Source organism: Lissotriton vulgaris, chromosome 2_1, assembly GCF_964263255.1.
Source record: "Lissotriton vulgaris chromosome 2_1, aLisVul1.2, whole genome shotgun sequence".
Lineage (NCBI taxonomy): Eukaryota > Metazoa > Chordata > Amphibia > Caudata > Salamandridae > Lissotriton > Lissotriton vulgaris.
The window spans coordinates 553,797,521-553,822,337 of NC_141687.1; the positions used below are offsets into that span (position 1 = coordinate 553,797,521).

Sequence of the window (24,817 nt, forward strand, 5' to 3'; positions counted from 1 at the left end):
AATACTATGGCATCGCTCTGCCTGATTGCTAAAGCTGTCGCTGCAACTGATTTCAAACACGCAGGTAAAGCCTGAGCCACCGGATCTAATGTGCTAGAAAAGTAAGCACACGGTTTGTGTGAACCTGCTTGTTCCTGGGTGAGGACTGACAAGGCAGTACCTTCACGTTCTGTGACAAAAAGTGTAAAAGGTTTACTGTAACATGGTGTTGCTAAAACAGGTGCTTGGCATAAGGCTTTCTTTAAGTTGTCAAAAGCTTGTGTATGTTCCTGAGTCCAAGGGAGGACAGTCGATGTCGCTGCCTCCTGGGTTGTCAACTGGATGAGTGGCTTTGCTAGAAATGCATATTGGGGAATCCATTGTCTACAGTACGAGGTGAGGCCTATGAAAGCCCGCACCTCCTTTTGTGTCTTTGGTGGTGACATGTTTACAATTAACTGAATGCGATCAGGAGTGAGCTGTCTCCCCACTTTGGACAGCAAGTGACCCAGGTACACAACTTGCTGAACACAGAATTGCAGCTTCGAAGGGGACACCTTGTGCCCCTTGTCGGCCAGGAAATTCAGAACTGTCAGTGATGCATTTTCACATTCGGGTTCGCTCCGTGCGGTGATCAGCAGATCATCGACATACTGGAGTAGGGCAGTGTTAGCTGGCATGTGGATACTGTCGAGTTGTCTTTTCAGTGCTTGACTATAGATGCTGGGGCTTTCTGTGAATCCTTGAGGTGCGCGTGCAAATTTGAAAGATCGTCCATTTAAACTGAATCCGAACAAGTATTGGCTTTCTGGATCAATTGGGACACTGAAGAAGGCGTTCTTGAGGTCAATTACAGTAAAGAACGTCGCTTCTGAATCAATAGCTGTCAGTAATGAAGAGATATCTGGAACCACAGGATACTGTGGTACAATGCATTTATTCAATTCGCGTAAATCAATAACTAATCGATAAACAGGTGGTGCATTTGGATCAGTACGTTTAAGAACTGGTATGATAGGAGAATTACATACATTGGAGTCGGTTTCCACAACCACTCCTTGTGCAATGAGCTCGTCAATAATTCTCAGTAAAGCCACTACAGCATCTGGAGGTAACCTATATTGTCGAATTCGTGGTAGTACCACTCCTGCTTTGAGTGTGACTCGATATGGTGTAATGTGCATACACCCTACATCAGTGGGGCCTTGTGCCCACAAGTGTGCAGGTACATTCTGTAACCGGGGATCCATATCTCTTAATACATAATGGCCTTTAAAATCTCACAAAAATAAGCGTACTCCTTCCGGAGAACAGCATATTATAGCTCCTAGAGCTTTTAGTGTCTTTATTCCCAACAAGTTTTCTGGGCATGATTTTGTGAGTAATAAATCTGTAGTCCGTGTCAGGGGACCAACTGCAAGGGGGAGTGGCTGTGATACTTCATTAATAATAGGTTTTCCTGAAAATCCAAGGGAAACATTCTGTGAGCCTGAGAGGGGTGCCCCTGGAACCTCATTGTGACTGATTGTGGTCCTGCTTGCCCCTGTATCAATCAAAAACTTTCTGTCTTTTCCTAGCACCTGACTGTGTACATAAGGACCCTCTTGATCTACGGGAACTTCAATAAGGGGCAAGCCAAATTCCCTCTCTAGGCTGTTTCATGTGTATCGTTGATAATCAGGGTAGTCGTTCTGTGTGTACTGGTACATCTGTTGTGTTGTGTTCTGCGTTGCAGTTATAGGCTGTTGCTGTGGGACTGCCACAGTTTGTGATGAAACTGGCATAGGCGGAATATGTTGTATATTCTGTGGTACTTGTTGCTGGACCTGATCTTGTCTAGGTACGCGCGGTCTCTCCTTGGTCTTACCCGTGGAGATATTGTGTTTCAGAACGGCACAATCGTTTACATAATGACCTGGCTGTTTGCAGTAGTTACATGTCCCTTTAACAGGAGCTGTCGTATTACTAGGCTGGGTCCCACCCTTTTTATGTCCTTCGGCGGGAACTGACTGGGCAACTAACATTTTCATTTTCGTGTCTTTCATACGTCTTTGTTCATGTTCTTGTTCTTCTCTAATTCTATTCTGGTGGTACTGTAACATTTGTAACATTTGTGAAGGGGTGTTAGCTTGCCAAGTACTTTCGACTTTCAATACTCTATTCTTAACCTGGGGCAGTGAATTCTCGACCAATTTCGTTACAAAAAGATGTGGATATGACTCGCTACTTGCTTTCAGACCGCTATTAATGCCAAAACATTTTTCAAATCTGGTATAGAAATCACTGGTATCTTCATCGGGTTTCTGTTTACAAGCTGAAATGGCACCCCAATCTTCCTTTTTAGTACTTAATAAACGTGGCAACACTTGTACTAACAATCCTGGTAATGCTTTAACTTTATCCCCGAGCCCTTGGCCCGGAATTCTAGTACTTTCTTCGTTTTCTAATGCAGCCCAATCAATCTTTGTGTCTCCCACCTCCCACTCTTTTTCTTTGAGTTTCTCGTATATACCGGGAGGCAGTAACACTTTCAATATTTTCATAATATCGGGATAAGTATAGTCACCCATTAGTATCATGTCTTTTATTTCACGGTGGAAACCTGCGGGATCATTGTCATGACTAGGTACTAATTTTTTCATTTCCAATAGTTCTATTTTAGTTATGGGGGTGTACACAAACACCCGTCTAAACGTATTGTCTGCGTTCTGTACTGGGTGCACTTCTCGCAACGGATTCTGTCCGTCCATGTAATACATTTTTCTTTCCATGACATGAGCTGAGTTGGTCTGTGGACATAGGAAGGCGCTATATCTGTGTCGGTGTTCTAGAATTATTTTAATTAGATCGGTACCTAGACCTCTCCATTTGTTCATGAGTAGTTCTATTAATATATCAGGCAAGGGGCCTGGGTCCGAATGTTGGCTTCTATACAATAAGAGCAGGTGTTGTATCATGTATGTACCAGCTAAACGCTGTTCACTCGGTGTCAGGTTCAAAAACGTATGCGCTAACGCATCATCACCATATTTCTCAGAATTGTCAGCCCATTGCACGGCTGACCTGGCTAATTCTTGTTCATCCATAGAATCGAGTACATGGTACCCCATTCGTTCTCGAAGTCTGTTATCAGTAGCTTGGAATAAGTGTTCAGGAGTTCTTGGATTGCACATGGCTTCTTGGAATATTCTTTTACTTTCTGGACGTACTGGCCGTATTGAATTATTGAAAGGTCTTCCCTTACCTACATATGCTATCGTTTCTCTGACTGGTAATTGTGTCTGCTCTGGGGTCTGCTCATGCTCATCCTCCTCCTCTGAGGATTCAACTTTGTCTGAATCTATTTCCGGTGGTGGCTGTCTTTTCTCATGCATCTTTTTTATTGCATTTCTTATTCTTCGGTACATATTTTCTACACAGGCCTCTTTATCGTGATTCCCATCTGCGATATTCTGGCCCCACCGGTGGAGTGCTTTCACGTCTTCCGGGTTCATACCCGGCCTATCCACTTCCCTTATGAAACAGTTTATAAGAAACCGTAATATCTTGGCTTTCGTATCCACTTTCTGATAGGTCATGGCCTCCTTAATACTTTCAGGCCCTACTCCTGTCTGTACGAACTGATATATTCGATCTAGATGATCTACCATTCCAGGTAGGGTTAATAAGAAGTTCGTAACTCGTCGTAAGCGTACTGATGCGAGCAACATTCTTTCGTCATTCTTTTTACCAGGCACTGGATCATATCTACAGTCTGCAAGACGATCTCCATGTAGTGTAATATCGCCTGTTCTAGGTGTACGTTGCTGTGCTAGGTCTCTATAGGTCAGCCGATGGGCCGATGGCGGGGTCTGGTAACCTGTCGCTCCTCCGGACGCGCCTCCTGAGGCGCCAGCTCCGAAGGGGTTCGTTGAGTGAAAAGCGGAGGGAGCAGGCCCAGGAATAGGTGGAAGGACAGCTGGAAGACCAGGAGGAACAGGAGGAGGAGTGGCTTGTCGGGGAGGAAGGAGCTGACCATCTTGGTCGGCAGGAGGAGGTGTGCGTGGCGGTGCGGTATTTACATATGCGGGAGCCGCATCATCTAGGTAGGATGAAAGGAAAATGTCCTTTGCTGTTTTCTGGTGTGTTTTAGTCGGGAGCAGTGGGGGTGGTAGTTCTTTTGGTACCTCCGGGGTGGCTTTAGGCAAACCCTCAGTCAAGAGGGGGTACATGCCGTTCATGAGTGTGTTTCGCTGCCTGTCTACCTGTTCTAATTTTACTCGGGTACCTTCCTCAACTAATACGTTTTCCTGGGCTTTCTCTGGATCCTCCCTCCTTCTCTCTTCTTTTCTAAGTGCTTTTTCTGTACGCCTATGTGATTCTTTACGCCATAATTCAATGGCATCCTTCTGTGACTGTCTGGCTTTCTTTTTCCACAATGCTTCCTCTACCCTCATGATGCAATCTGCATCCCATGTCCCAGCAGCAGGCCATCTCTGATTCTCGGATAATTCTTTAGTGTAGTCCACCCATAAGTCGAGGAATAAAACGGCATCTAGGCCATGTTTGTGGTACATAAAGTACCCTGGAGTGTCCCTAGGTGGAATGGGAACAGCTTCTTCTAATACCCCTTTTCTAGTTTTTATCTGTCTTAATTTGGAGAACAACGGCATCTTGAAATCTGGCTACTTGGTTCTTACTCAGATATGAACATACTGAACACAATAATCACAATAATTACGATCGAACAATCACTCATACCACGACATTTTGAGACACATTAAAACATTTTAACATGAATGATGACAATTAGAAGGTAACTTGCTAACTGCATAATACTAGATACACTGCTCAACAGTGCAGACTGGATATACTGCTAAACAGTACAGATACACTGTCTAAAACAGTGCAGACCAGGTCTGTGTACCCACACCTGTCTTGACCGGCACAAACTAATGCGCACGTCTATATGCGTCCCCAGCAACGGTACTCACCGGGAAGCACGGAAACGGAAGGCCTCGGAAACCCTGGACTGGATTCGGACTGGATTCGGACTCGACTCGTGACGCTGATACTTCGGAACGTCGGAACCTGGTGGGCCTCCGTATACCTCGGATCTTGCTCTCTCAGCTAGGCTCTGGTCGGGATCCTCCGCACTTCTCACCGCCTCGTCTGGGTGTCGATCGCAGCCTCAGTCACCTCCGCTGGCCTGAGGGAGATACAGGAAATCCTGCGGGTACGCGTAGTTGTCCGTCCGGCTGTGGCAGGGGGCCAGGCCTGCAACGCACCACCGGCGCGTGAGATGGGGGAGGGGTCCCTATTCGGGCGCCAAATTGTCGTAAATAATTAATTTACCGGTGCTTAATTTCTATAATCAATAAGAATAACTCATAATAAATAAGAGGCAAAATCCGTGATATTTGAGGTTTCTCAAAAGGGTTTTATTCCTATAAAAGGAATTGGGTGATTAGCATATTGGCTCGAGCCAAGGTGGCATACCATTCCGTCACCACATAGGTTCGGGAAGGGACAGACTGACAGAGTCAATAGTAATATGCGAATATGCAAGTATGCGACAATACATAATTGACAGACATTCATATATATAGTCAATGCATTACAGTAAAGGCATATGCAGGAGGCGTAACAGCTGAGAAGAGAGATAAGAATACGTGTACGTAATACAAAAGGCGTTACAATAGGCGTGCATGAAGGCGTGGACAAGAACGTCACTGAACATGATGTCACAAATAGGTGGATCCATAAATGAATCCGGCATCAGCAAAATTACATGGCAGAGATGCGCGCGCAGCGGGATGACGTATAATGTACGTATAACTTGAGGGGTGAAGGGGGACTTGACATTTAGCCCTACAAGTGTAGACGGATGTCTGGATGTCAGATCAACCTAATCCCAAATCGTATCTAATATCTCATGTTTAAGGAACTGCATTATCTGGAGGGAAAAGGTCTCTCGGACAAGAGGCTATTTCTATACTGGTTATGAGTGCGTGTATGAGCGTCTGCGTGTCTACATGAGACGCGAGGGGAGCGAGGGGAGGGCATGGGCCTACCATGGAAACAGGGCCATGAATTACTTGCATAGAGACAGTGAGGCCTAACCCTCTGCCCTGCAGCTGGAAGGATGTTGACGTGAATCTACTAGACAGGAATGTATTTTCCAGGAGTGGAGCAGATAATTCGAAGGTTAAATGCAGTCTTGGCAGGCAACGGGCTGAGCCGAGCACCGTTAGCCGCGCCAGAAGTAAGGCAAGGGTCACTGGCACAGAGGCAGCCTGGGCTGAGGTTTTCGGAGTCAGAAGGCAGGAAAAAGACTCGATGGCAGAATTCAGGCCTACTTCGCCAGAGCTGAAAAACGTGTAAGGTATACCACAAAAAGACGTTGGCATAGCATATTTAGGAACTGAATATCCAATCCGTTCATGGCGGATCGGAAAGAGAACATGTTAACGTTGGACGCAAATGTATTTGCGTCTTCATAGCTAGCACAGGAGGGAAGTTACATGCACTTCAAGCTAGTACATGGAGTCGGTGGGGTCTAAGATAGGGGACACAATCGATCATAAAATTTATATTACCTCAGCGGTTGCCCAAGTCTTTGGAGTGCAGCTGAAGATGTTAGGTCGACAGTTCTGGTCGGTCTAAGGGAGTTGCCCTGGACTGACAGAAGCACTCTTTAGCATAGAACACCCTACCACCGCGGGCAGCAAATTAGAGAGGATGGAGTTTTTCAAGATGGAGAGACCTGCCAAACAAATGAACTTTAAAGACGAAATGTGTATATATATATATATATGACGAAGAAAAGATCTTTGATATTTTGTACTTTCATGTTCCTTGGTGTAATGATGTTTTTAATTGGATATGCTCTATTCACTTTTCATGTGACATTTGCACCCACTACACAGCCCGCACCTCCTCCTACTGTTTCCTCGCACTCTTTTCACCCTCTGCCTGAACATGAGTCCTCTAGAAGATTAGAGTTTTTAAATAACTCTTTCGTTCAACTGTTACACCAACACCGATTAGTAGTAAACACAACTAACTGCTGGGTGTGTGGTCTTATGCCGCATACAACAGATAAGGGTATCCCATACTTGGTCTTACCATTTAGTTATAATGGTTCTTTGTGGGCATTTCAGACAATGTTCATATTCGCCATCGAACCATACCCCCCACGTTCCACAAAAAGTAACTCAAGCAACAAAGCTTTGGTAGTAGGAATTGCAAATATGAGCAGAACAATTGACTCGTACAGAACGATTCCTAGGGATGAGTTGCAAGCTTACGTTAGATGGAATATAACAAAATATGGAGTTGATTTGAGTGAGAACCAGCGAGCAAAGATATCCTCCTCGATTTGGATTGTACCCCATCAGGGTCACCTATGTCTGCAAGGTAAAGGCAAAAATACACGATCTCAGTTGGGGAAGAGCGTCTGCACTGAAACATATGTTTTTGCATCTCGAAATCCCCCTTCGTTCCTAGCAGCTAAGGGTACCTATTTCATCTGCCATGATAGAGCCTATACATGTTGCCCCCTGACTTCTTGGGCACATGCTTTGTTTCGTTCTTGTTGCCCCCCACCGACACGGCCATGGCGGATTACCATAGGACAAGGATAGTTAGAGGTGTCATCAGTAAGGATGACACTGCCGAACAAGAATTTGGTGATTTTGTAAAAGGTTTTATGCCGTTTTGGGGGCCTATGGTAAACAGCAGGAACATAAGGCAATTGACAAGAGTGGTTGAATCCACTGTCATCGAAACAGCCGGTGCCCTTAGTAATTTGACTGCTGAGCTCCAGTCGGATCGCCTTATGACTCTTCAGAACAGGGTCGCATTAGACGTCATACTTGCAGACCGAGGTGGGGTATGTAAAGTGATCCAATCAAGTTGCTGCATTTTCATCCCAGACAACGCTCCGACAGTATACCAGGCCATTTTCAAACTGCATAAAATCTCCGAATCCATTCACGTGGATAAGGGAGACTGGTCTTTGATGGGGTAGTTCTGAGAACTGATATCTGCCTGGGAATGGAAGATTCTGATAGTCATTGGGATGATCTTAGCCATTCTTTTCCTGTTCTGTCTATGTATACAATGTGCTCCTGCAATATGTGGCCTCTGTGCTACATCGTGTGTAAGGAAACCTGTATCAAGTAACGAGCTAAGTAATAGGATGATGCTACAGCAACATCTCAATGACTTTATGAATATAGACCTGGACTCAGATTAGCGTGAGTATGGGTTATTGCCTATGTAAGGGCAAAAGGAGGGTCTGTGGTACTGAAAATTCTGGACCCATGTCATATACATCGTCATACCATGCCGATGTTGATATCAGCAGACCGGTAATGGTTCGAATTCTATGCACAAGCATTTCCGTCATGTTCGAGTGACGGAATCACCCTGAAATCGGATTTTTCGTCCGGAACCCACGGGTTCCATTTTGTGAGCGGCAGCCATTTTGTGATTGTCCTCACATAAGGCAATGACTAAAGGCTGAAACCAACCTGAAGGACACGTACACCTTTGCTGACTCCGCTGTGACCTGGGCAAGCTAACTCCACTGCCTGAAGCCAAACCTGTTCGGGCAGTTCCTTTCCCAGTGGCGAGCGAGATCAGAATCAAGGCACAAACGTCATAAACCGATCATCGCACACAAAGCATGCCTAATCTCACACACACCTGTCCCTATTTCTTCTTTATGACCTGTTTTACGAGGAGGAGGTGCCCGTTTTTATTAGGGGTCCGTTGATATCTGATGAAAGTTCTGGGCCTTGCCGGGTAATTGATTATGGACTGGACAAACTGAAACGTGGGCCTGTCATCATGACTTTGCTTTTCCTTTGTGGCGAAAATATGTGAATGGTTTACCGTAAAATAAGGAATGTTTGCCTGAAGCATATTATTTTGTATATAAGGAGAAGTCTGGCTTTGTAATCTTGAGGAGTCTCCTGAGAACATACATGCTGTTCATGCTGTTGTACTTCTAGGATACCTGTTACTGGCTGCAGCCAATAAATACGATCTTTGACTTCACCAAGAAGACTCTGTGTTTCTGTAGTCTGAAACAGGAAGGACTCGAAGTCTTTGGGTGTTCTCCCTGGCACCGCTGGGTTCTTAAAAACCCGGTACTTCAATATTCAGATAAGTCTATATGCATGTTTTGTGGTGGAATAGACTGTTAGACAGCTGTAAGATTAGTAGAAAGCGTCACATTGTTCATAAGCCATAGATGAGGATACTTTTACAAAGAACCAAGACAAATGTGTTAAGAGCCGCTGTGAACTCTGTGGGCTGCAAATTGTGTGGTAGCAAATTTGAGGATCTGCCACCCTGTCATAAGTACAGGGGAGTACCGCTGGTGGGCTCATGTTTCCCCATGGGATGAATCCCTTAGGTTCATTACTGCGGGATAATTGTTCTAAGTTGTAGGATATGGGGGGAGGGATCTCACAACCTGATTGGGGGGTTGGTGTGGGTGGGAAGGGGGAGTTGGGAATGTTCTTTTCCTGGGACCTGCCAAGAAGTAATTTAAGTTGTATACGACCAATTCAGCTGGAATGCACTGTCAAGTGCGGACTGTTATGTTGCCACAGTTATGCTGCAATGCTGGTTTGCATTGCTATTGCTGTGCATTATGTCTCTGTACTGAGCGGACCTCCGCAAAATAAGTGTTTTGAAAATATGTACGACCTACAACCACTAAGACACACATGACTTGCCTCACATGGAATGCTAGGGGGCTATACGATCGACGGAAGGCAAGGTTGGTACACTCCTATCTCCAGAGACACGGGGTAGACATCTGTTTACTGCTGGAAACACATTTGACAAGGGCAACGGCTGGCATGCTTCGTAATGCAAGATGGGGGGAGGTTGTGGATGCAGGGTTCTCAACATATTCGAGGGAGGTTGCAATCTTGATCCGTGAGGGGTTCCACTGGCGAACCCGCCACACCATACTGGACAGGGAAGGAAGATACATTCTCATACAAGGCACTCTATACAATACACCCACTGTCATTGTAAATACATATGGACCGAATACAGACGATCCAGAAGTCTTTGCATTCATTTGGCGTAAATTGCAGGCCATGAATAACAAGGCAGTCATTTGGGGCGGCGATTTTAATGTGTTTCTCTCAGATTCAGAAGACTGACGTGGAACCTCACATGAACATTACCCGAGGCGGCAGCAATGCTGCAAGATATCTCAGCTGACCTACATATAGAGGATTTCTGGAGAGCTTTTCACACAGAGCTAAGGGAAGGCACTTGTGTCACACATCATCGTAATGCATGGTCAAGGCTAGATTTTTGGCAGGTTTCCAGAGATATTCACGCCTGGATCACTGGTGCTATGCACCACCCACACACTTTGTCTGACCATGCACCCGCACAAGTGCAAATTAGAGTACCGAAGCCATACATAACACCATTCAGCTGGAGGTTTCCTTCCAATGCATTGTTAGATCAGGTATTCCGAGAGGAACTAAGAGGGAAAATAGATGATTACTTCACACTGAACTAGGGTATGGTAGATTCGCCTGGGATGCAACTGGAAGCGTTTAAAGCAGTGATAAGGGGGGATTTATAGCACTAAAAACAGGAGTACTAAGGGATATATGCAATACATTGTCGAGACTGGAGAATTAGATCAAAGAGTTGGAAAGATTGCAGTTGCGGTCTCCCTCCGCCACCACCAAGCATTGATAAGATCTAAATTGACGGAGTTTCAGACAGAGGCTGAGAGGGAAACAGCATACCTACATAAGCATGCACAGGCTAGAAGATATGGAGAGGGGGAGAGAGCTTGAAAAACGCTGGCTGGCCTACTCAGACCACCTAGGGGTGCTGAATACATAACGGAGGTGCGCACGTCAGAGGGGGAACTGGCCAAGACACCGCCTGAAATACTGAATACGATGTCTCATTACTATGAGACGTTATACACCTCGAAACTAAACCCTTCCCAGACTGACAAAGTGAATTATTTAGACACACTGGCCCTGGCCTGGTTTAATGATGGTGCACAGCAATACATGAAGCTCCCTATCACAGTGGAAGATATAATGCAGGTTATAGGCAGTATGTCAGCAGGGAAAGCTCCGGGGGCAGATGGGCTGGCGGCAGCCTTTTGCAAGGAATACGCGGATATCCTTGCTCCCCGTTTGCTTCAGGTATATCTGGAAGCTATAGAGACGAGAACCCTACCTCCCACCTGCGTGAAGCGACTATAATCGCACTATTGAAACCAGACAAAGACCCCACGGTGCCCGATTCTTACCGCCCACTATCCCTTATAAACTTGGATGCTAAGATCTATGCGAAACTTTTGGCAAACACACTACAACTGATGCTTCCGCAGATAGCCTTATCGCACCAATCCGGCTTAATACCAGGTCGATCAACTTCTCACAACTTGAGAACGATGTTCAGACTTCTCCACTATTTGGCCCCCCAAGTACATGCATCAGCCGCATTACTGGACGCTACGAAAGAGTTTGACTCTTTAGAATGGAAGTTTCTGTTTGTCTTGTTTACTCAAATGGGACTCAGCCCTCTCTTTATTAAACAGATTCAATTAATATACACAAATCCAATGGTGAGTGTTCGAGTTAATGGACAGATTTCAAAGCCCTTTGTGGTGACTAGGGGGACGTGACAGGGCTGCCCCTTGTTGCCTCCGCTGTTCGCAATTGCTAGGGAACCATTAGCGGCCAGGCTGAGAGAACATCATACACATAGGAGCATAGGGTTCAAATCCAGAAGCTTGCTGATCCCGTTATATGCTGACGATATGATAATATATTTAACAAATCCCAAGGAGAACTTTGTAGTAGTCATGAGAGAACTGATTAGGTATGGCGGATTGACAGGCATTCAGATAAATTGGACAAAATCCATAATGGTTCCGCTAACCGACACTACTGATCGATTTGACACAGAATTCCCTATACAGTGGGCAAGTGGTGAAGTAAAATACTTGGGTATATGGATAAGCAGATCGCTACAAGAAATATGGCTAGCAAATTATGGTGGAGTAATAGACTGGTTAGAAAGTAAGGTTCAGTGATGGAAATCGATGCCATTATCGCTGATAGGCCGGATAGCTATCACTAAAATGGTACTATTGCCCAAACTCCTGTACTTGTTTGTCAATATCCCAATGCCACTTAACACTCAGATTTTTATTTTTTTATTTTTTTTTATAGGTCAGTGTGGTTTTATTGATTACATTATGATCGTTCCTATCAGATGAAAAAATTATTTTGCTTCAGTTTTTAGGAACATCTACAAAGTCTTTTCGGTATTGTTCAACTTTACACTGCTCCAGCTCCAATACATTTTCACACGGCGGAGGTGCTAATCAATCCATTGGCAAAATCTACAATTCCTCTTAGCAACATTTTCGAGCCAAAGTTCTGTCAGTGATCTTTTTGCAGGCCCCATCTTTTCTCTCTCGCATCAGTTTCTCGCTCTTGGAGGTTGATAAAATAGTTGGGTCGGTTGTGTGGATCTTCTAGGCTGGCCATCACCACCTCTGCGGAAGTCTAAGCAGTCTCCATAGAACCCTTCTTCCTCCCATGCTTCTGCTTGAATGGGCTTGATGTTGGTAAGAAGCACCTCTTCATAGTTCCCATAGTCACTGAACTTCACAACTGCAGTTGTCCCAGAAGAGTGAAGTCCATCAATTACAGACTTATAAAACTTATTATCCTCCCAGTACAGTGCTAAACATTCATCTCCTGGCCGCCAGTTGATCCCAGACTCCATGGGGTAAGCAGTTTCTATTATTCGATCCGGCTTTATAGGCCCTGATCTACGCTTGGAGCCACTATTATAGGAAAACATCTTGTATCCATCATCAAGAGGTGCAGCTGTTTCAGGGCCCATTGGTTTAATTGGCCCCATCTTTCGTCCTTGGTGTTCAATTTCTCCATTTATTAGATCGCTCCCACCTGTCCTTGACTGATTCTGGTAGTCATGGTTTATGCTAAACTGTTTCTCAGTTTTTGAACTACCAAAATGTTCGCTGTTCATTGTTCGTGTTTTCCTGTCATAAAAATTGTCAGGATTGTTCCTTTGGTTTTCTCTGCGACCTCGTCTTTCGTTCACGGGATCCGCTGTATCCGGCAAACTAGTGTTCACTTTAACTTCCATAAACGCGGGTCCCTTCCCTGCCCTACCATGCATAGTGATCTCCCATTTCTTAAATGGACCGTCGCTCTGCTGGCTGAGGTTGGAGTACGTGCTTTCCCTGGGTTTCTCATTTCTTGGAAAGGGCTTGTCGTTCATGTGTCTGTCTTGAGTCCACTGTTCTGACTCGGAGGAGTGCACCCGTTCTCGACCTCGATTTCTGGCTGGCCCGCTGCCTTCAAGCATCTGCCTAGGGGTCTGACTGTCCCTCTGGAACCGAGGGGGCTTCTCATTTCTTGGTTGCCGCGTGTCATTTCGGGGAAGATTTCTCTGATAGCTTTGATCTCTCAAGCCATTTTGCTCCATATTCAGGGGCCTGTGCGGCTGCCCATATTGATGAGCCTGAGCTTGAGATTTTTGTTCTTCTATCGAGAAAGTACCCATCTTGGACTCTAAAAAGTCAAATAAAGTACTCGGGCAGAAGGCACTTGATGATTCATCTTCCTCCTCAGGCCTTGGTCTGCCGCGACCTTTTCCTCTTCCTCGAGGCGGAGGGCCTGGGACGGACTCGGGCTTGCTGCCGGTGAGGAGGAAATTTAAGGCTGCCTCCATGTTGTTGCCATAATCCATAAGTGCCTGTCTTGCTTCATCCTTGCTCAACCCCATTTCTGTTATGTGCTTCAGAGCCTTTTCATCAACCAGTTCTCGGTACACGCCTTCTGATTTTCCTTCTGTCCGTACTATCCGCTCTCTCTGAAAAACTTCCCTGGTACGACTGCCTCCAGCAACGGCGTTGAGGTTGCTCCCAGCATGACCGCCGCCTCCAAATGTCCTGGCCTCCTTGCTCTTGGCTACTTCTGCGATGGCGGCAGTCCTCTGCTTTTCAAATTCATCGTTCTCTCCCACAGCCTTGGTTGCATTTGTAACTTGAAGGGTCTTCCTGCGATCCAGCTCTCTGCTGTCCACTTGCACGTTGGAGACACACTTCTGTCCAAAAGGCACAAATGGGGGTGGCCCGCCTTCAGCCCCAATATTGCAACGGCTATGTTTTGAAAGGCTCCTTTGCAACTCCCACTTTTCTACACGGTGCTCCACTTCACCTCCAAGTACTACGGTGTTTGTGTCGGACACGAGCAGGCATCCGTTTTTCACCTCAACAATTCCAATTAGCTTTATTTTTGTGCCTGGTGGGGTGTTCAAGCTTAGTTTGGACAGGTAGTTAAATTCCACAGCTGTGCAGGTCGTGTGGCCGTCTGTCATCTGCAGCCACAACATCCTGGGAGCGGCCTGCGATTCCTCGTTATCCTTTGGAGCAGAAACATTGCGGATTTTTTGAACTTGCAGAACGCACGGACCTTCAAGCTTCTCCACCTTTCCGCCATTGATGTCAACCGGTAGGAACTTCCTGCCAATGCTTCTTAGATCTGTATTGAGAGCAATCAGGATAATGTCATGCGTATTGACTTTTCCAGACGAGTTTGTACAAGCTTCAATTCCTTCATCTGAAAGGTACCAGCCCTCCTTGCAGAGGGGCGCGCTGCTAGGCTCAGCCATGGCTCCTCTGAGCCCGGCTGCAGGGGCACACATTCTTAAATTGATATCGGCGGGCAAACAGCCCAGAGTCTCCTGGAAATTGCTAACACTTCCATTTGCTCAAGGTGGACTGGGAGCTCCGGATTTTGCGCTATATGCTTACAGCGCAAAGGCGCAATTTCTACACGTGTGGCAGCATCCAACACCTTATCAGCCTCATTTGGCGATAGAAATTGACAGAGGGGCTCCCATTCCACTTGCCTCAGCAGTTTATCAGCCTTATAAAAGTCCACGTTTAGAGATTGACCCGGTGGAGGCGACAAGATGGGCGTGGAAGGGGATTGCAAAGAGAGCTAGTCTGGTGGAACTATATGCTCCTTCCATGCCATTAGGAGGAAATCCACTCCTATCTCCATTAAAGGAGAAGCCAGTCACACTGCGGGCACAGGTAAATGCATTATTGAAAGGAGGAGACATGTACCCAGATGGGAAGTTCATGACACTGCAGCAGATATGTCCCATGCAGGAACCAACGGCATCGGACATGTTACTGTACTACCAGATCAGAGCTGCTTGTACAGCTAGATACAAGTTGTTCCCGCAGGAACCTCCTATGCTGCCAGCGCTAGAAAACGTTCTATCAAACCCTTCACCTCGCAAACTGATCACACGCATTTACAGTATCACACAAGGGGAATTGCCTATAGTGAAGCCCACGTCCAAGACAGAATGGGAAGGGGACCTCCACATTGACATTACGGACAAACAGTGGCAGTACTGCTGTTGCAATTAGAAAATCTTCCACCAAGCTATACACTTCGTCTTATTCATTTTAACTTCTTACACAGACTGCATGAACACTGTTACAATTGCACCGCATGGGCATACACCCAGATTCCAGATGTTGGAGGTACGGAGCACAAAACGCCACATTCTCACATTTATCATGGGAATGTGGAATGATAGAGGGATACTGGGCTTAAGTGTTTAGAATCATTGGACAGATCACTAACAACCAGATGCAAGCCAATCCAGTGACAGCTCTACTGGGGTTCATACTTAATGTCCCAAAGAATATACGCAAACTTACGGCCATGCTGTTATTATTAGCTAAAAGCCAAGTAGCGATGCATTGGAAGAAAAAACGCCCCCCCTGCGGTGGCTGCATGGCTTAACACTGTGGTGTACTACAAAGACCAGCTATCCCATTACTGGGAACTAATACCAAGCAGGTCCAGATCTACTGATATCTGGGAACCTTTTGTGAACTGGTTGGACTCAGTTGGGTCGGACCTTCGTGCGGATCAGGATATTGGAAATGACTAGGGTTGCTATGGAACAGCTGCACACACCAACATCTATGTGGTAAAGAGACATATAGGAGATTACAGGAAGGGAGAGGCAGAGGTGAGAGTGAACGAAGTGATTTGCCAGGGGGTGAGATCCGGGAAGAGACTGCAGATTGGTGCAGCGATAATTTGATTAAGGCAGGGGGGGAATAAAGGGGGGAGTTGATCCTAAATTGATATTACTATGTTATATACATTTCAGTAACTGGAATACTTTGGATAGTGTGTTTAATTTTGATTGAATATATGACACATGGAATACACATCGCTGCTGGCACGTTGGGTTGTAGGCGTAAGATCCCTGTACTGGTTGATACAACTGCATAGATGTCACGCTGCCGGCCTCAGGGTTGTGGACAAACAGCTGTGTAAAATGCAATACACGTAAGAAACATTTAAAAAGAAAAACAAAAAAAAAACAAATGCAGGCTCCGCAAAAACTTATGAGCGGCAGTGTCATTTAAAACACCAGTAGCTCTTACTCTGAAGATTGAGAGACCTGTTTTGTTGCTTTGCAAATGCTTGTTCCATTTGCACACTGGTCTAAATACCCACCTTAGTCTGTTATTTTTAAATAAAAAACACTCCATGTCAAACATCACTCCATGCCAAACATCATCTTTGATGCAAATATGGGTAGCCTTAACTGCTTGCGACAGCTGCAGGCTTGTAGACAGATATACTCTATTAAAACAGTGATGCATGACTTACAGTAGCATCTGCTTACCCTGTAACTTAATCGTAACCTTCCTGGTAGAAAGTGCTCTGTGTTTGCTGCACACTAACACCGCCTTCCCCACAAGGGCGCCCCGAGGAAGCCTTGACTTTATTAGGAATATCTGATCTTTCACTGTTAATTAGATTGCTTCGTTGCCAATAAGGGATTTAATTGGACATGGTTGGCCTTTTCAGTTCGCTCAAGCTATGTGGAAGCAGTTCCCCGAACAGCAACCAAACCTAGTGTCAAGACGAGGAAGTGAGGCCTATCTTGTGGGTATTATATTTCTGTCAGTACTACTTAACCTTTCTGACTTTCCTCCATTAAGCCTTCCCAGAACACTTTGCGCACCTGCGCGTGACTGTGATCTGCTTTCGCCATGCTGATTCATAAATTGGCGCTCGCGCTGTGACAGGTGATAGCTTAAATGTGGATGCCATTACGAGGGGAAGAATGACTTGTGATGAGGCCCGGGCCGGTAGATCAGGCGACCGAGTAAAACCAGCGATGTGGTCGGTTCCTTCTGTTTGATCATGTTCAACACGTCGTAACTCTCAACTTCCTGAAAAGCAGAAAGTTCTAGGTGATGTATTTTTTTTTTAAAGAGGGTTCTTTTACAAATGCAAAAATCCTTAATTATTTTATTTCCCTGAATGCGTTGTCATAAAATATTCCTTCTCCTAAGCTCTTCTGACAGTCATTTTAGATAATTCAGAAAAACATGTTGTCGAAAAGCAATTTGCTCGGAGTCATCAAGGTGTAATTAAGCTAATCAATCTACCACAGTGTTATGGAGGTATTCGGCACATAGAAAGGGCAAAACAATGGGGCATATTAACAAGGAACAGGGAAAATTAACGCTAAGGGCGCTTAGCGTTCATTTTTTTAACGCCCCCTATCGTTGGATAAAAACGCCTGGTTATCGCGTTATTAACAACGCTAACCGCCTAGGCGATAAAAAATCCAGCGATAGCAGCATTTTGGGAGGTTATCGCTGGTAATGCAGCGATAACACTACAAGGATAGGGATATCCTTGTTGATAGCCCATGGTGGACTTAGCCATGTAATCCACCTCCGATTGGATTACATGGCTAAATCTGAAAATGAGCAGACGTAAAAAAGCAGTGTTAACCGTGGTTAGCGCTGCTTTTTTTGTCAGGGTTAGCGTGAAGCTTGATAATAGGAGAAATGTCGCTTTGCGACATTTCTCCTATTATTTTGCTCTGGAATGCCCACTTTGCATCTCATTAGAGATGCAAAGGGAAGCGCAGTGAAAAAGGGTGAATAACATGCGATTTTGCATGTTAGCACCCTGTTGTTGATAGGGCGATATTTTTATCTCCGCTTCTTTGGCTTTTAAAGCCAAAAAAATGGAGAGAAAGCCCTAATATTCTCTGCAGACTGAAGTTAACATTAAGTCCATTCTTAAGCAGGGGGAATATATATCTGCTGTTTTGTTAAACTGGAAGAGGCTGGAAAACTCTGTGAGAAATATTTTTATACAGTCCTCAGTCTTGTTCTCGTTTGAGTGAGAATCGAATAGTTATTTTTTCTAATATATTGATTTGTTTGTATTTGGACAATGTTTGAACAAAAGATCACACATTTTCGTATGTACCAGAATGCAGTATACAGCAATAGAATTAGGCACTGCAATGCACTTAAATAAAAGCAATTCTTCACCAACAAAAAAGGTGATCAGCTAAAATGGAAAGGAGGGAAAAACAAAAGACGCAGAGAAACGTTATTATTGTGAATTGGAGAGCAATGAAAATAAACGTAAATCAAACTACCTTATGCCTGTGATATATACACAAGTGACACAAAAGTTTCAACACCAGACAAAGGTAAAAATGACAAGTGGCAGCCGATTTACGGACCTTATCAGCTTGATGGCTTTTAAATGGATGATAAATGCCACTTTGACAACTCCCCAAACAAGAATTGGCATAGCCAATAGGTCTCACTTTTTGGACCTTATAAATACTTAGTTCTGCAGCACAATATTCTTAGTGCAACAACACCAACTGTTGCATGGCTAAAAACTTATAAGTTCCCAAATGCGAGACCTATTGGCTATGCCAATGCTTGTTATATTTGTCACCCCAAGTGGGACAGGTATGTCCAGACGTGGGTCCCGTGCTCTCCAAGCCACTGGAGTCAAGCTATCCTAGCTGATGAGGGCTGAAAGCCCTAAACCGGTCCCAGGATGCTTGTTTCAAGTCCAGGGAGGACCTGGCCTGGCAGTTCAGCTGGACAGTTCCCATTGGGCGCAGGTTCAGGACTGATTTGCATATGGCAGGGTCCAAACTGGAATGGCATGGTGAGTAAAAAAACAATGAATTTAGGCCCAGATCTCTGTACTAGGGTAAATGTATACATTGTGTCCATCAATTGTTCGTTTTGCAGGTTTCCCCAGAGGGCGGCTAATCTACAGCCTAAAATTGGTTTAGGCTTAGATAAACAGGTGAGGTGGACGTTTGTGGCTCCCCTCAGATTCCAGAACTTTCCATCACAAAAATATGAGGAAAATGTGTTTTTTAAGACAAATTTTGAGATTCTGGATAACAGAACCCGGTGAGAGCCACGCAAGGTACCCCATCCTGGATTTCCCTGGGTGTCTAGTTTTTACAAATGCACAGGTTTGCTAGGATTCCCTAGGTGTCAGCTGAGTTTGGGTCCAAAATCTACAGCTACTCACATTGCAAAAAAACGGCCAGTTTTCAGTATACAAATATGATGGATCCACATTGTATTTTGGGCCTCTTCCTGCTACAGGTAGTAGGCCTACCCTCACAAGTGAGGTACCATTTTCAGAGCACGAAAAAACCACTCGCCCACTCACATTGTCCAGCAAGATTTATTCAGGACAAGCTATTTTTAGGGACTACTTGCCCTATCCAACAAGTTGAAAATCTTCTAACTTCAGTCACAAAACAAAAAGTAAATGTAGGAAGACAATCTGACTTTTGACCTCTGTCTCTGCAAGATCTTATCTTCTCACATTTGCCGTACTACATTTAGCTTTCTTTCTGTGACTAGAGTTAATGTATTTTGTAAAGTGAACGGTATGATAATTGAACTGAGCAATGCATGTTAAATGAAAGGCTGTAAGAAGGTTTTTTTCTAATAAAACACTGAAATAGCTAAGTGAACTGTTCAAACACTTCAAATATATTTCACTAGTTATGAAGTCCAATTTTTTTAATTCTGAGGTGAAAAAATATTCTTATAGGATAAAAATAAATTAAAACACTTTAGATGGTGATGTGCACATTTTAAATATTTTTTCTGAAACACATCTGTAAATGACAGTGCACTAAACTGGGAATTATTACTGCTCCTGCCCAGATGACAATGCTATCAGTGAACTAAGAGGTAAGCCAGGGATCAAGGATACCCTATATATTGAGTCTTGTTATATATGGAGCAAACATTTAGTCTAATAAATAAAATGAGTTTTTTTGTACAGCAGAAAAAGTGAACTTGCATATTTGAAGGTGTTTTCTTATGTGATAATAAAGAAAAAGGCAGCACCATAAGACAAAATACGTGCCTAGGATTTGAGACCAGTTAATAGTTCAAGTATATTACAGTTAGGGGCGTGGCTTGGCACCGGCTGTAATGGCCGCCTGATCCCGAAGCTCCGCCGGTCCGAGCCCTCAGCCTCAATCCAGCCGTACATAATCCGCTGCTTCCCGCGGATGACCAGTGTCCCCGAGTTCCCCTAACCCCGCCGCGCACAGCGGTCTGCTTCCGGCTCCTCTACGTCTTACCGGCGCTGAGATACGGCCTTTGACGGAGCGGCCCGGGAGAGGCCCCGGAACGTGCCTGCATCGCGGCCGGCGTGCCGCGCAACGTTAGGTCCCGGCTTGAGTCCTAGTCCTGGTGGGGACGAACTTGGCCCAGCGGCGAGCGCCCGGCTTCTGCTGAACGGCGCGCGCTGAGGGGAGGTCGCATAGGCCGAAGACCTTCGGATCGGAGCCGGTGAGACCCCGGGCTGGACGCTCCAGCCATGTGAGGGGGCAGCGTGTAATGAACTGCGGCCCCAGCTTGCGGCCAGTCTGCCCGTGGACGACCTTCGCCCTCCGGGACGCGCCCGGCATCCTCTATGTGGCGCCCTGTAAGGGGGGGACATTCTGGGTCGGGGGGCCCCCGGTGAAGTGCCAGCGGACCTATGACTGCGGCGCATGGGCCTGAGGAGGTGGCGGAGGCCTGGGGCGGCGCCAGAGATATAGTGAAAGTGGCGCGCTGGCCTGGTGGAGTGACTGGGAAACTGTGGAGCCCGGCCCGACGATCGTGTTAACTCTGCTGCCGAGGTAATGGTTCCGCCTCTGCCTGTGGTCCACTGAGGTGCCGTGTGGCTGGGTAGTAAAGCCCCCGGTGTCCGCGCCGATCGCCTCGCACTGCCTGAACTTTGAAGCACTCCCTAGTACCACGGACCTATCCTGTCCGCCCTGGTGATCCTCTCCTGACCGTCGGCCCAGTTGGAGGGCTGGGGAGCTAGAGGGGCGATCACGGAGTGCTTCCATTCTACCTGCTATTGCACTGCTTGCCAGGGGCCCTCTGTGACGACGGATCACCGCCCGACCCACGGGTCTGCTTCTCAACGCCACCTTCAACACGAGGCCTAAGCAGGGTACGTCCGCCCAGTTGAATAATCTCGATAAATACACAGTACAGAGGGGTACGCCGCGGACCAAGGTGCCGGCGGGTGGCCAACTGAGTCCAAAGGAACCATCGCTGGCCAGTATTATGACGGCTATGCAGGCACTGGGCACCACCCTTGAAACTAAAATCGACAAGATGGCCATAGAGGTGAACCTTCTCCGGACTGACCTTAATAAAACGTCGGAAAAGATAAAGGCTAATGAGACAGACATTGCGGACCTGCAGGCGTCTACGAAGCAACTGGAAAAGAGAGTCAATGATTTAGTCCATCAACACCGTCAGATGAGGATACGGCTGGATGACCAGGAAAGGAGGGCCAGAAGAAGTAACGTACGCCTGGTTGGAGTTCCGGAGGACCTCGAGGGGCCCAGTATGGAGTTGTTCGTTGATGATTTAATCCTTAAGCACCTCAAGCCAAAACGTCTGTCTAAAATCTTTACAGTCGAGCGCGCACATCGGGCGCCCATCCCCAAACCTAAACCAGGAGCGCCACCGAGGACAATCATTGCTAAAATCCTCAACTACAGGGACAGAGACGCTGTCCTGCAGGCGGCCAGACAATCTGGGGATCTACTCTACCAGAACGCCGTAATTCGATTCTTTCCCGACTTCACCCTCCAGATCCAGCGCGAGAGGAGGTCTTTTGCGGGTGTGAAAGGGGCACTCCGAGAGAAAGGTATCAAATACATGATGTTCTTCCCCGCCAAACTCAAGGTTCTCATGGGAGGAAAGTCCTTCTTCTTCACATCGCCGTCGGAGGTGCAGGAGTGGATCGACAAGGAGGTGCCTGTGACGGGCGAGGGTCCTGGAGAGACACTCAGACCGCATCTCCGGCCTCAGCGGCCGGGAGATCTGAACGAGATGGCCAAAGTCAACGCTCCTGGAGATGCCGCTCCGTGAGTCCGAGCTGAAAGACACAGCAGAGAGACGCCCGAAGGCGACCTTCGCGAGACTCACAGAGCTGATAAGTGTCACTCTAATGCATTGATCGGTTGCCTTTGACTCTTAAGATTCTGACCCAAGAGGTTAGTTACCCATTTGACATCATAACCAAATGTAGACACTGGGAATTCCGAGTTGCTGGACTTCTGAACTACCTCATATAGAGGTTGGGGGGGTCGCGGGCGGCGGGTGGGGCCGGGCTGATGCACGCTCCAAGTGAAAGGTCCATCTGAGGGGAGGGTGGGTTGTTCATTGTTGTAGGTTCCTCTTTGGGGTGTGTCTCTGGGGCGAAAGGCACTCTGCTAATTGGGGATGTGGGTAGTTCTAAACCCGCAGGGCGGCAGGGAGGGGGGATGGTGCACAGGGTGTTGGGGATGTGGGTGGGAAGGGCTGGGAGGGGGTTGGGAACAGTTTGGTAACTTTGGGTTCCACAACTGTCGTAATGATCAATGTGTGTATTAAACATAAATGTTGGCGGGGCAGCTGGGAGGGTAGGGGAGTTGGGAAGGGTTTACGGTCATGTGTAGTTCGCAATGTCAGAATCGACCCGGGCACCAGAATACAGGAACAAATCATGTCACACAGCAACGGGTATGGCTAGGAGATGGGAAAAAAGCCTCAAAGTTCTGAGCTGGAATGTCAACGGGCTAGGAGACAGACTCAAACGCACCATAGTCCTGCGATTCATTAAAAGGTACCAGCTGGACGCAGTCCTGCTGCAAGAGCCACACCTCATGGGGAACACATATCAGGCCCTCAATAGGTGGGGGTACAACCTTGCAGTTCTCTCCGGCTTCACCTCAGGCTCCAGGGGTGTGGGGATCCTGTTGCGTCACTCAATACCCCTTCACATAGATCACACCGAGTCAGACCCTCAGGGCCGCTTTGCAGTAGTGTCCGGCAGATGGGAAGGTTACCACCTGAACCTGCTCTCTGTATACATCCCACCTGGCCTCCAAACCCAAGCATACACAGATCTGGGCAAACTGCTACTCTCCCTCCCTGATGGTCAATTGGTAATGGGAGGAGATTGTAATGCTGTAGTGCCAGGGACCCTGGACAGACATCCTCCCAGAGACATACCACAAGGGCAGAAATGGCTGGCGGACTTCCTGGAAGCTTTCGGGCTCACAGACATCTGGCGGCTGCTACACCGAGCGTATACTCACTTCACCTTCTTTTCCGGGCCACATCGCTCATTCTCCCGCCTTTACTACATCCTCACTCTACTACAACACGACACAACGGTACGAGAAGCTACGCACCTAACCCGTGGCATATCTGACCACTCGCCGGTTATTACCCAAATAACGTTTGGGACTCGGCGTGAGGGCTGCGTCACACCAAGAAGCGCTTGACACTTGAAGAATGAGGAGACTAGGAGGAAGCTATCTAAGTCAATTACCCAATACTTTGACAATAACGTAGGGTCGGTGGACTCCCCAGTTACCCTGTGGGAGGCCTTTAAAACCGTGATCGGGGGAGGCGTTGTCGGCCATCGCAGGTAAGCGAAAAGATAAAGAAAAGCAGGTTGCCACAGTGGAAGCAGATCTGGCAGTGCTAGAGAGGGAAGCACGTGAAACGGGGGCAACTGACGTACAACATAGACTGCAGCTAAAAACAACAGAATATAGGGAACTAGTTACGCAGGAAGCTCAAACAGTAGCCAGACATAAGATGGGAAGGCTATATGACCAGGGCGACAAAGCTGGGAAACTCATAGCATGGCTCGAAAAAAAACAACAGTGCCAGAAATGCATACGGCCTCAGGGACTGTTGTAACTGAACCCCGGGAGATAGTGGCCGAATTTGCACAACACTATAAACAGGTTTACAGCCGGGAGTCTGACCGCACAGAGGAGGACTCGGTAGCCCTCCTTACAGATATCCGAATGCCTTGCCTGTCGGAGGAAGACCGAGAAGCCCTTGAGAGCCCACTCGAGGTCACTGAACTTCAACGCGCTATTGTCGACATCCGCCCGGGCAAAGCCCTAGGACCCAACGGCCTCCCAATAGAGCTCTACAAGCTAAAGCCGGATGCCCTCAGTAACCACCTAAAACACATGTTCGAAAAAAGTAAAGAGGCAGGACTGTTGCCACGAGACCAACGCCTAGCAACTATAGTGGCAATACCTAAAGAGGGGAAACCTAGAGAGTCCTGTGCCTCATATAGACCAATCTCGCTGCTCAACGCGGAGCCCCAAATTTTGGCCAAAACACTGGCAAATTGGCTTTAATCAGTCCTGCCTACCCTGGTCCATCCGGATCAATCAGGGTTCATGCCCCACCGCAACACCGCACTTAACATTCGACGCCTTAACGGGGTACTCGGACAACGACATAGGTTGCAAGAAGATGCGGTGGTGGTCTCTCTTGACGCCACCATGGCATTCGACACCTTAGAGTGGCCCTACATGATTGTGGTACTTCGTAAATTGGGCTTTGGGACGAATTTTATATCCTGGATCCGTCTCC

General features: G+C 46.7%; 1 protein-coding gene and 1 pseudogene across 2 annotated transcripts in view; both read right to left on the reverse strand.

The window, feature by feature from the left end:
- Positions 1-24,817, reverse strand: part of KANSL1L (KAT8 regulatory NSL complex subunit 1 like) — a 2,604,205-nt gene that overhangs the window by 907,908 nt on the left and 1,671,480 nt on the right. The gene's annotated exons all lie outside the window — the stretch shown is intronic.
- LOC147730742 (tudor domain-containing protein 3 pseudogene) lies at positions 12,197-14,704 on the reverse strand (annotated as a pseudogene). Its single transcript, XR_015308394.1, has one exon. The product of XR_015308394.1 is annotated as a tudor domain-containing protein 3 pseudogene (transcript).